This window comes from Giraffa tippelskirchi, chromosome 8 (genome assembly GCF_054371585.1).
Source record: "Giraffa tippelskirchi isolate mGirTip1 chromosome 8, T2T-mGirTip1v1.2.pri, whole genome shotgun sequence".
Classification (NCBI taxonomy): Eukaryota; Metazoa; Chordata; class Mammalia; order Artiodactyla; family Giraffidae; genus Giraffa; species Giraffa tippelskirchi.
In genome coordinates, this window is record NC_137282.1 from 14798654 (window position 1) to 14811808 (window position 13155).

Sequence of the window (13155 nt, forward strand, 5' to 3'; positions counted from 1 at the left end):
CCATGATTACCTACCCAACCTCTTCCATTTGCTCAGGAAGGAGCTGTTCCTTCTGTAATGGCAAGAGACTAATATGCAAGTATCAGTCCCGATAATTTGCAAGAAGCTAGTATGTTTCCAGAAAAACACAAAGCCTTAATACCAAAAGTATCAAACACATGTTGAATTTTACAATGAACCTGAACACCAAGAATGTGACTCTTTTGACCTGGTGACATAGTGCTTTTTCCAGTAACCCATACTGACACCTTACCAAAGACATAAGGTTAGACTATTAGACAGTAGCCTGCCAGGCTCCTCTGTTCATGGGATTCTCTAGGCAAGAATACTGGAGTGGGTCATCATGCCCTCCTCCAGGGGATGTTCCCAAACCAGGGATTGAAACTGAAGCTCATGCAGCTCCTGCATTGCAGGAAGGTTTTTTTTACTGCTGAGCCACCAGGAACGCCCCATTAGACTTTTAAAATATTAGATTTTTAGACTTCCTGGCGGGATGGAGAGAAGGGCAAGCATGTTGGTGTCTCTTAGATCACCCTCACTGCCTCTGTTAATCTGTGGGTAAGAAAAACAGTTCTCAGAGAATCCCCATGGACAAAGGAGCCTGGAGGGCTACAGTCCATGGGGTCGCAAAGAGTCAGACACAACTGAGTGACTGAGCACACAAGAACAACAGTATTGTTAGCAGACAGAGAAGTAACATATTGGAAACAGTTATGCATCAAGAGAAGCATAGTCTTCTTAAAGACTTAACATGCCTCAGGTCATACCAGATATCTGGCAGGAAAGAACCCACTAGAAAGAAGCATGGCTTGGGATCCTGCCATCCCTGAGTTTACACACGGACCTCATCATTTTCGTGGAAGAGTTGTATATCCTCCTTTTATCTTCTTTTCTTTATATGTGCTTAGTCACTCAGTCATGTCTGACTCTTTGCGACCCCATGGACTGTAGCCTGCCAGGCTCCTCTGTTCATGGAGATTCTCCAGGCCAGAATCCTGGAGTGGGTAGCCTATCCCTTCTCCAGGGGATCTTCCTGACCCAGGAATCGATAATATTTACACTTTTCAGTAACATTGTGAGAATGAAAGGTGTTATATATATGACGGCATGCTTACATGCACACATGTTTGACAGCGATTCTGGCATGTCATAGAGAGTCAGAGAAGTAGTTATTGCTTTCATTTTTATTAAAGTGTCAGGAGAGGGCTTTCTTAGTTACTGTGAAGGGTGAACAGCCACAAGCTACAAATGCAGCCTTTTCTTGGTCATGGACTTCTACTGTGTCAGAACAACTTTGCAAAACGGTAACTCTGTGAAAATTGGTGATGGTGGTTTAGGCACTAAGTCGTGTCCGACTCTTGCGACCCCATGGACTGTAACCTGCCAAGTTCCTCTGTCCATTGGATTCTCCAGGCAAGAATACTGGAATGGGTTGCCATCTCTTTCTCCAGAGGATCTTTCTGACCCAGGAATTGAACGCAAGTCTCCTGCATTGCTAACTGAGCTACAAGGGAAGCCCGTGAAAATTGGGACCTGTCAGAAAAGATAACTTTGAACAGCACTTGTGCCAAATCATGTGCCTTTCCTACTGACCGTCTCCTCGAATACACACACACACACACACACACACACACACACACACACACACACACACACACACACACACAGACTTTAAGTCCTAAGATTTTGTGGAATTGGAGAGAGAAACACAGCTTCTTCCTCCTCTTCCTCCTCCATCACCTGCAAGAGTAACCTTACACCATGAACCTCACAGACTCTTCCAAAATGATTCTCCCAGCTGCATGGCCGGGTGATCCTTTGCTGCCAGTTAGCATCTGGAAAGTTCTCCTTTCACGAGTACCCGACTACAGGTGGATATAGGAGAGACCAGGCTTTCCATTTATGTTTCTGTAATCCTATTCCCCACTACACAATCATGTGTGTGTATATATATATCTTTCTAACTGTCTTGTATGTTTTCAGGTGCCTCTCTACAAAGTGGTATGAATATTTCACAAACCTTGGCACAATTAATTTTCTCCTACTTTACCATCTCGCCCTTTGAGACCTCTGTACCTTATTTCTCCTAGTGGTCACTCTTTTGGATACAAAAGACCAGGTCAAAAATGTGAAATTATTCCCTGATAGGATTATATTAAGTTCTTTGCCATGGACACTCATATATGTCAATTTCCATTTTGAATAGAAGTGGAGAGGATTTATTTATTTTTACACTAGAGGAGTATTTAAAGAAGTAATTTTCCTCCTAAAAATTACATGACCTTTTCGCTGCAGGTTGACATCCTCTGATAGACTCTGCCCTAGAAAATTATCTTTTCCAGATCTAGCTTAAACTCAACCTGATGCCTCAGCCCGAAACTCTTCCCTTTATGTTATTGACGTGCACATTAGAATAAGCTGGAGCAAAAAATAAAGCAAATAGTCTTTGTCTAGTAATGGACCAAGCTTTTAGTCAAAGACTGAAAGTAATCAAGGGATTTTCTGGCTTCTTTAAAATGGGTCCCACAATATCTAGCCTGGTGCTCAAATGCCTTCTAAATCCCCTTTGAGTGCATTTTAATCCCCACTAACGTGCAGCAACAAATCAAAGATTATACATCTTCTTCCATCTATGTATTTGCCTGGCACGTAGCACTCAGCATCCTAGGTACTGTTAGACTCGGAGCTATTCGGGGAGGACAAGCATGTGAGAAGGCAGTACGGAGGGTGGGAAAACCACTTAACCTAAATGCTTATCCTTTAGACGTGATGTCTGCAGTTAACAAGACATATGGCTGTATTGAGCAAGGAGGAGAATGCTTTCCAATTCAGTTAAATGTCTCTTTCCATAACATATATAATTGAATTACATATCTGATTAAATCAGAAAATGGAAAAATCTTTGGATATACAGCATCCTGTGCTGACTACCTTAACGTGAGCTCACTCGCTACCTCACTGCCAGCTTTAACACAGCAATTAGCACTGGCAAAACTCTATTTGCTTATAGACCTAATTAGAGATCAAGAGAGTGGCTCACTTCTGATAATTGCATGGCTGCGGCCCATCTATCAGCCATTGTTAAATTGTTGTTATATTAATGTAAAGCTTATAATCACTGCTGTTCCAAATTGAATAAAATGTTCTTGCCAATTCTCCAATGCAATTAATTTACATAAAAGCCTCTGGAACCAAAATTAAAATGATATACATCTTTGCAAAGCCTTCAGTTAAAACAAAGCTAAGGAAGAAGGACTTCATACATCCCATTCCCCTGCATTTTTATGTTTACTGGAGTTAATGGCCAAACAATCATTAAAATGTGCCTAAAACTAATTAAAATTGTTATGCTCATACCTCATTTCCTATGTACTCTAATTTATTATTCAAAGCATTAATATTTTAAACTATCCATTCCAGAGTCCAAGGAGATTCCAGGCAATAGAACAGAAGGTCAGTAGCTCTCCTTCTTTCCAGGAATCTGCATATAAATCACATTAATCTCACCAAGGCATTTGATATTGGCTCAGAAGAACTGATGGTGTAGGTAGACATGCCTATTTTGTTTTTTCTGCTTAAACTAAATAGATAAAGCACAGTCATGCATCATCCAAAGATCTGTACAAGGATTGCAAACAGGAAATGGTACATGATAGACGCCACACTTATATCAACTCCAAAATAGAAAAAAACGAAATTTGTTATAGGCTGTGTGCCAGGCCCCTCCCCACTAAGACAAGCAGATGCAGATAAACTGGGATGGTATTAGAGGTCTTCAGAGTTTCATAATAAATATACAGTTGGTGTGACCATTTATAGGAGAGCCAGGTAAGAGAGTTCAGTCTGTGTGTCTGACATTAGAAGTCATATTAATAATGCAATATGCTCTCTGATAATTTTACACTATTAGTCGAGTTATGTTGTTACTCAATTACTAATACCTACCATTTATTTAGAGACTACTCTGAAGCAGTGTCTCGTACATAATTTATCTAAGTCAGTCTATACGACAATACTATTATTGCTGCCATTTTAATCTTTGATGAGGAACCAAAGCTTAGAAATATTAAGCAGCTGGTTCAAGGTCATGACAGTAGATGACAAAGCAGGAAATTAAGCATTGGTGTCCCTGATCTTTCAGCAAAATCCTGGCGATCATTTTGAATAATTTTGGTTCCTTTGGAGCTGATAGGTAAGTATGTCTTCCTCACACATCTCCTAGTTGATCTACGTTCGCAGTCTTTATTCTTGAATTCTTTCTTATTCTCTCTTTACCATCAGATAACCATACTGCACATCTGGAGCTGTCACCTTGGGTAAATCAAACTGGAGTAGAAATCTTCCACTACAAAATAGCTGCTGGGAGCCTCAGGCAGTTAAAAGAAGACTATTTAGCAAGTCCCTCAGTTACCTTGAGTCAAGTGTCACCGCTCAATGGACTGAGCAATATTTCCGACTAAGTTAAGGGAAAAGAAAATTCTGGTTATTTTGGCAAGATGGAGGATAAAATGTGCATTCTTCTTGAAACCTATTTCTGATTCTTGATCTTTTGACTTCTGAACAGAGTGTCAGTGTGAATGTGAATGAATCAATCCCTCTCAGGGCCAATTTTCATCATCTTTAAAAAAAAATAAAAAAGCCCCACAAGATGCTATACAGGAAGTTCAAAAAACATCCTGCAGCTCTATTATCTATAATTTTTACTTAGAAGGACCTGAATCTGGACAATGACCATTACTTGGAGCTCATAAAGTTGAAAAAAGAAAATCACAAATGTGCTCTAGAGTGTGGTTCAAAAGGCAGTTGGAAAGGGAAAATTCCTGTGCCAATGGTTGATCATATATTCAGTTTTTAAAAATATCTTGAAGAACAGAGTCACTTTGCCAAATAAAAGGTGTCCCTGTATGTGTGTGTGTGTTTGTGTGTGTACAGATGCCCATGGGTGCACACATGTATGACGGTATAATCTCAATTATCAAATAGGTTCCACAGAAATAGGTGTGGGGGAGAGAGCTGTGGATGCGGAAAGGATCTTGGAATTCCATCCTTTTGACTTCCGCCTTTATCTCTACAATAAGAAATTTGGCAAGACCCCAGGTCTCTGAAGACCACAGCTTAAAAAACCACTTCAACAGCAAATTATTCCAATGGGAGACAGAAAGAGAGGGGGGGGGAAAGTAGGCATCTATAGAAGTAGAAATACATGAAACTCCCCAGGGAGCAATCTGGAAGGTTGAGTTACAATAAAAATGAAAGAAATGGAAAGAGTGATTAAAAAGAAATCAAGGAGAAATAGAGACAAGTGGTAAATACTGTAACAAGGAAGCCAGACGAAGTGCATCAGGACTAAAGACAAAGAAATGACTTTGTACACGAGGCTCAGAACGTGAACAGAAGGGGAGACCTCATGCTGCCGGAGGATGGACACCTTGGAGGAATGCCGTGGCTGTTCAGAAGGAGAGAGATTACTTCCAAGTGTAGCAAATCTGTGACGAGAATCAGAATAAAGCCATGCTCTCTTCGGTTGAGAGGGCACTCTAAAGTAGCCATAGACAATGGAATCTTTTTTAAGAGATATGAAGGATTTATGAGATTTGGCCTTACAGAGATTTAGGGAAAGGATGAAGGATGTGCCAGACAGAGGAAAAGGCTGCCAAACCAAAGAAAGAAGGAAGAAGATGATGTGTATCTGGGAAGTGCATATCTATGTTTCTTGAAAGTGAAGGCTGAAAAGTAGTAGAAACTCCATTTATTAACTCAGCGATTAATTACTGAATCAGTGTTTTAAGTGGTGGGATAACACTAGTGTATAGAGTAGACAAAACCCTTTGACATCATTCTCTGAGGTGAAAGATATTATGCAAGACACTACACAGAAAAAAAAAATAGGTGTTACAGTCAAAATATATACAAAGAAAAAGAACTAAAAATAGAAACATGGCATATTGGGGTGAGAGTTGAATGAGAGCCTCATTAAGGAGGTGAATTTGGGGTAAAACCGGAAGACGTCACATTGGAAGCGTGCGTGAAAAGCATTATCGTCATCAGAGAAGAAAACCACCCCTTCCAAGGATCTAAAATGGGAGAAGCCTGGAAGAGGAGCATTAGGTGGTTGGACTGTGAGAGAAGGGAAGCTTGGTGTGAAATGAGGGGAACAAGGCAACCAGGGACCAATTCATGTAGAGCTTATGGAAGATAGTATGTGCATTGATTTTTACTCTGAGACAATTAAGAGGCCACTGGAGGGTTTTAACGAGAAGAGGGGTTTGATTCAATCTGTATTTTCAAATGGTAAATCTGTCTACTGTGTTGAGAGAAGATAGCAGGAGACAAGAACAGACACAGGAAGAGCAGTTAGGAAGCTAGACCAATAACCCAAAAGAGAGAAGATAGTGAATGGGCCAGGATGATGGTGGGGGAGGAAGTGGTCGGATTCTGCATACATGTTGAAGGGGAAATGTGCGAAAGAAAGGTATCAAACATGATTTCCAGGTTTTTAGCCTCAGTACTTAAAAGAAAGATGAACAAGTGATATGGGAAGACTGAGAAGGGAATTATTCTTTTACTTTGGGTTATTATGCCTTTTGCCAGAACACCAGGAAATCAACTTTGGACATATTAATTTTTGTGTGATATGAGACGTCAAGTGGAAGTGTTAATCAAGCAGTTATTTGTATTACACTGAAGTTTCAGGGGGGCGTCTAGACTTGAGACATAAACATAATATTGAGAGAGTCAATTCCTAGGCAGGTTGATAAGAAGTCTGGGGTCCCTGAGGAGGAGAAAGGGTTCTTGGGCTCTTAAGGGGGAGACAGGGGTCTGGAATTCTCAAGGAGGAGGAAAGGACAAAGGTTTTTTTTCTACATTCCTTAGTAAGGATTATATAACAACAGTGTATCCTGCTTGAGGACAGTTTCTCCTTCTTGAAAACCTTCTGACTAATCCTGTTATCTTAAAATGTATATTATGGGAGTGGGTCTGGTAAGATCTTTCTATTGTTAAGTTCTAATCCTGTTATCTTAAAATGTAAATTGTGGGAGTGGGTCTGATAAGATCTTTACAACCTTGAGACCTTCTTTTGATTTATTGTAACAACCAATTTAAAAAGTATATAGCTCCCTTGCTAAGACTACCAAGGGGGGCACTCTCTGTCCCCCTTCTGATGTCCATGTCAGAACTTTTCTCTGTTCCTTTTCATACTTTAATAAAACTCTGCTACACAAAAGCTCTTGAGTGATCAAGCCTGGTTCCTGGTCCTGAAGCTAACTCTTCTTGAGAGATCAAGAATCCCAACACTGTTCACTGTAAGCTATCAATATGAATGGCACATAAAACCCTGAAGCTGTATAAAACCATCTAAGGAGTCAGTGTAGGTGGAGAATAAAAGAGGTTCACGGATTCAACCCTGGAGCTCTCCAACATCTGGAAACTGGAGACATAAGGAAACACCAGTGAAAAAGATGATCTAAGAAAAAGAGACCAGAAGCATGGAAGAAAAATCAGAATAGCGTAGAAGCCAAGACAAGAAGGTGTTCCAAGAAGGAGAAAGTTGTCAGCTATGTCCAATGCTTTTGACAGACAGAGGTAAGGGAATATTAAAAAATGACCATGGCCTCTAGCAAGCCAAATTTGGTGATGTGGTTAGGACTGTGTTCAAGAGAGAAAGAGACACAGCGAGTGCAGATTCTTTTAAAAGGGTCTGGAAGGAAGAGAAGTAATGAAGCAGTTCTGCAAGAGGAAGTGAAGTCCAGTTAGGGCTTTTCCTTTCTTTTACATTTTTTAAGGTGAAAAAATATAATAAGCATGTTTATGTGGTGATGAGAATCATCCAGTCAAAGTAACTGGAAGGAGAAAATAAAATCAAGTAGAAGAAATATTAAAATGTAAATATTAGGCTGATGAATTTGAGTCTTGTCTCATAGGCAATGATGACATGCTGGTCAGGAGGCATATGTGTTCAAAACTGATACAAAGTCAGAATTATTAAAGTGCAAGTCTGTGGGAATTGTGGCTTAAATTAGGTTCAAAGTAGAAAACATGCAGAGATGGAAGGGGATTCAACTGATGTTACAAAACCAGAATCTAGCATATGTAACGACAAATAATGAGAGCTGAGAGTGAAAAAGAGTGAAAAGTTCAAGTGAAATGTAAACTTCCATTTAGAGGTGATTAAGAGAATAATGGTAGTATTCATTGAAACAGGGAAATTGGGTAAAGGTGGGATATGGACCACATTAACTAGTTGAGACAAGCAAGTATTGTCAGGCTCATAGGATATCTGTGTAGAACATTCTAACAGGCAGTGGAAAATAATCTCTGTGTTGAAGATAATTAACTTAGGAAAACTCTTGGGCATAATTAACTCAGGAAAACTCTTGGGCTGTTCTGAATGTTTAAAAATCATAAAGGTCACTAAACCAAATTAAAATAAAAATATAGCCAATGCTTTGGGGTTCATTTCCCTTTAATGTGATTTTGAAGGCAGTGAATGATGAGTGTGATCACATAGTTATGCATGAATCCTTTAATACTATCTTAACAAGCTAAGTCATCATATAAGAAATAAAATAATACTTCCTTAACATTCTACATTATCATTTATGAGGTAAAAAGTAATATCACAAATTGGAAAAATAGGAGGATTTATACCTTGACATTTTGATTCCAGTAGATACCTCTAGTTTGATGGTATCTGAGCTATGAAGAAACCATTGTCAGAAATGAGAGTAATCAACAGTACCTGAACCCTGAGCATTCTCAGATAATAGATGTATATAATTACTGCCCAAGTCTATCACACCAAATTGCTTCACCTCAGTCTGAGTGTCTATGCCTAACCTAACATTCTTCTCTACCGTTAATACCATTTTGGGCTTCCCTGGTGGCTCAGATGGTAAAGAATCTGCCTGCAATGGAGGAGACCCAGGTTCATTTCCTGGGTCGGGAAAATCCCTCGGAGAAGGGAATGGAAATCCACTCCAATATTCTTGCCTGGAGAAGTCCATGGGCAGAGGAGCCTAGTGGGCTGCGGTTCATGGGGTCACAAAGACTAGAACGCGCGTGAGAGACTAACGCACACACACAATATCATTTTGCCCAGACTTTGGAGTCAATTCTTAGTTTTCTGATACTTGACTTTCTGAATGTCCCACATCCTCACCCCAACTTTACACTTAGTCCTTCAGCCCTGTTCTCAGCCCTGAGCATCTCCTTCTTTCTACCTGCAAATACTTTCTTTAAAAAAAAAATTCTCTGGGGCCACACAGCATGTGGGATCTTAGTTCCCACATAGGGGATATAAAAGTCACAACTTTCTTAGTCACCAAGTCATGTCCAACTCTTTCACGACTCCATGGACTTTAGCCCACCAGGCTCCTCCGCCTATAAGATTCCCCAGGTAAGAATACTGGAGTGGGTTGCCATTTCCTTCTCCAGTAGTTTATACATAATTTATTCTAAAAAATCCCCAAACCTGGCAACTACTCTCTTACTTACTTCTGTATCAATATATCTTATCATGTAAGTTAGAAGCATTTTTGAGTAATTAAAGGAACTCAGCAACATAGCCTCAGTATATATGTATTTCAATGAGTTTAGTTGACACTACTGTTGTCTTTACTTAAGTGGCCAAATGAAGCAGACATCAAGTAAGTGTTATCTCCAAGAGGAAAAGAATAAAGAATGTGGAGCATCATAAGAGCCATCATCACCTCAGCTGCTCTAACATCTATAAGTTTGGGTAGCAGCCTGGCTGGTGATCCTTAACCCCATGGAGGAATGATTTCAAGTGAATTTAGGCAGTTCTCCATATTTTTCTTTTATATCCCATTCAGATTTGTGAATGTCCTCATCTTATTTGGACTGAACTGAAATGTTTCCTAGAGCTGAAACAGTTCTTGCTGGATTGTCTCTTGTGTATTATTCTCCTCATTTTTCTTTTCTTGTCTCTACTTACCTTTCCAGGCAGGAACTTCTAGGGAGCTGAATCGTGTTTGTCTCCATGTGAATAACCCCAGTTAGATACCAGAGAAGCTCCTAGCGCTCACTCAGTTTCTTCTGCTGCCTCTAAGTCATTATTTCAAGTGACCTTCGGTATAACTTCCCTTCCCTTCTCCAGTCTTAACCGAGAAGACAGCAGTGTCAGTTCCGCAAGTGTCAGCCTGTAGTTCAAGAACGTGGATCTAACTTCTATTCTAGCTCAATCTTCTTTGCCTGTATAAACACAAATGGAAAAGAATTGCATCCACCTCTCCTGAACATGCTCACTTCTGACCTTTCACGTTTTCACAAGTCAACACTGGCAAAGACAAGAGTATAAAAGGGGAAGAAAAAAATAGGAGGGAAGAGAGAAAGCATAACCTAGCATTTTCACTTCGTGGGAGATGTGTATTTACTTACAACAACAGCTGACCTTTCTCAGGAAGGACATCTTCAGACAGGTGGTGTTCCTGTTAATCATGAATTATCATTCTGCTCCTAGCTTCTGGGCCTTCCCTGCTCACAGATATGAAGATAACGCAGTGGCACAGGGGCATGCCAAATTCTCTTACAGTCACTGAAAGCTAGTCCTGAGAAAGCATTTGGAGGTCATCCTATGCACAAAGTTATTCATTTCAATAACAAACATGACTTGAGAACCTTTGTGTGTTTGTGTTTGTGTGTTTGAGAGGCAGGGAGGGGATCTGCCAGGCAATATATATGCTAGGTGACCGGAATATACAGATGAAAAAAAAGTTTCTGTCCTCTTGAATAAATAAGTACTATCCAGAGAGGTTAAGTGGCTTAGCAGAGGTTATATGTTTAGCGGCTGGACTATAAAATATCCTGATCCCTCGTAATACGCACCCCTCACCCTCTCTTCAAGGCTCATTTATTGACCCTTCTAACTCCAAGGAGATGAATAACATCTTCCCTCACGTTCCTGCTGAATATCATTGCATCATCCCTATTCATCTTTGCGGATCCATGAATCCACCAGATTCCCTGTGGCCCTTACTGTACAGCCTTGGTTGTAGAAGAGCCCTTTTGCTGCTTCAGGTCGCTGTCAGCCAGAGTTGCTCTATGCGTAGTCGTGGTTGGACGTGACCACGTGGGGTGTGAGTTCAGTGTCCTCCTACTCCGCCATCTTCATCCTGCCGCTCAATCACGTTTTTCTTGATTAAACGTTTTTCTCTCTTAAAGCACCTTTACAGGTTAATTTTATATTTTTTATTTTTTATGGTATAAATTTATTTATTTTTAAACTTTGAGTTTGAGTTTTGTATTGGAATATAACTTATTAACAATGGTGTGATAGTTCCAGATGGACAGCAAAGGGATTCAGCCGTACCTGATGGCGGAGCATGGTGGGCTGCCGTCTATGGGGTCGCACAGACTCGGACACGACTGAAGCGCCTTAGCAGCAGGAGCAGCAGCAGCATACATGTATCTGTTCTCTCCCAAACTCCCCTCCCACCCAGACTCCCACGTAACACTGACCAGAGTTCCCTGAGCTATACAGATCTTGTTGGTTATCCACTTAAAACATAGCAGTGTATACATGTTCACTCCGAACTCCCTAACTATTCCTTCCTTCACTCCTTCCCCCTAGCAACAATAAGTTCATTCTCTTAAGCCTTTACAGGTTAATTTTACAATGCATTATTTTTCCAGAAACATAATCTCAATCATTACATGACTTTTAAAAAATAATTTAATTTTCTGAGCTTATTTTAAACTAATGCTGAGGCTACTTTACCGACAGCTTCATGTGCAGAAGCTGAGTGCATTTTAAAAATGTTTTGAGTATCCTTAGTTCATAGGCAGTAGATATCTTGTCAGACATACAGCCTTCTGATTAGGAACAGACATTTTTGTGGACAGAACTAGAGTCAAGTCTTACCCTACGTATGTTATTTCAACTGTTTACATCTTAATTTTTTCACTGGTAAATTATCAATAATAAAGAATATAACTTAACTGTCCTTTTAGGAGGACTAAATGAAAGAAGGCGTCCAAAGTGCTTAGCACAGTTTTCAATACATGGTAAACATTCAAATGTTAATTTTTCACTATTAGTTTTACTGTCATGTCTGATTATTATGCATTGATACTTAATCAGAGATTAATGAAAATAGTATGCAGGTTCAATATGATTGTTTATATTCTATGAAGTGAAGCATTTAATCTAATATAAATCAACTAAACATACAGCCATAGCAACAACCCACAGATAAAAACCAAGTGTAACAACTGTACTCTTACAGACTCTGTAATCAAAAATACTTCTTAGCCAAACTTCTAAATGCGAGTGATGATCATTCTTTGAGGCACTAGGAATATTCTTAGTTTCTGTTCCTAGAAGCAAAAAGCAACCAAAAGTAATGATGAAAAAAACAGTATTGAAAAGGACAGTGTTTTTCATACATCTAAGATGTTGCTTTTTACAAAGTCTTTCTTATAAAGAAAAGACAATGTTGGAGCATAGTAGTTAAGAATAAGGACTTTGGATTCAAATCCAAGTCCTGCAGCTTTTCATGTATGTGATCTTAGACAACTTATTCACTTCTTTGTATCCTAGTTCTTTCATCTATAAAATGGAGAAAATATAACATCAGAGTATTATGAAACTTGAGTTATTCCTTCAAGAAATTCACAGCAAGCCCAGAACATATTGAGTATCATTAGTTATTATTAACTTTCACAACAATTATTCTAGGTACCCAAAACAAATATTTTCACTTTATAGAGAAAGAAACTGACTTTACAGTCACTTCTTTGACCAAAATTAGAGTACTTATTTTGTGATGGTGCTGGAATTACAATATAAACCTTTGAACTCCTAATTCAGTAATACTAACACAGTGATATATTGTCTTGCCCACTGATGCAAAAAATAGTGCAGAGAACAGAACTAAGGTGCAAATAACTTATTCAGGATTCACCATCATGTTTCATTCTTAAAATAATGAAACATTTCCATACTTGTTGATAAATACCCACTGCCCTGCGCTCCCCGGGTGTACTCTCCCAACCTCCCCGCCCCCAACCAGTGCCTGCACTGAGCTAGTCCTTCCCTCTAGAACCCCTGAACCTTCCGCAGTTAGCAACTGCAGATTAATGTCTCCTACAGGAACCTTGGATGCTGTTTGCTGCCTCCTCCGTTGTGATCATTTC

General features: G+C 39.6%; 1 long non-coding RNA gene across 1 annotated transcript in view; it reads left to right on the forward strand.

Annotated features, from left to right (window-relative positions):
• Positions 1-10637, forward strand: part of LOC145518643 (uncharacterized) — a 238847-nt gene extending 228210 nt beyond the window's left edge. The window contains exon 6 of the long non-coding RNA XR_014063073.1: positions 9964-10637. This is a non-coding gene — a long non-coding RNA (uncharacterized LOC145518643). The remainder of the gene's footprint in view (positions 1-9963) is intronic.
• Positions 10638-13155: the final 2518 nt, after the last annotated feature.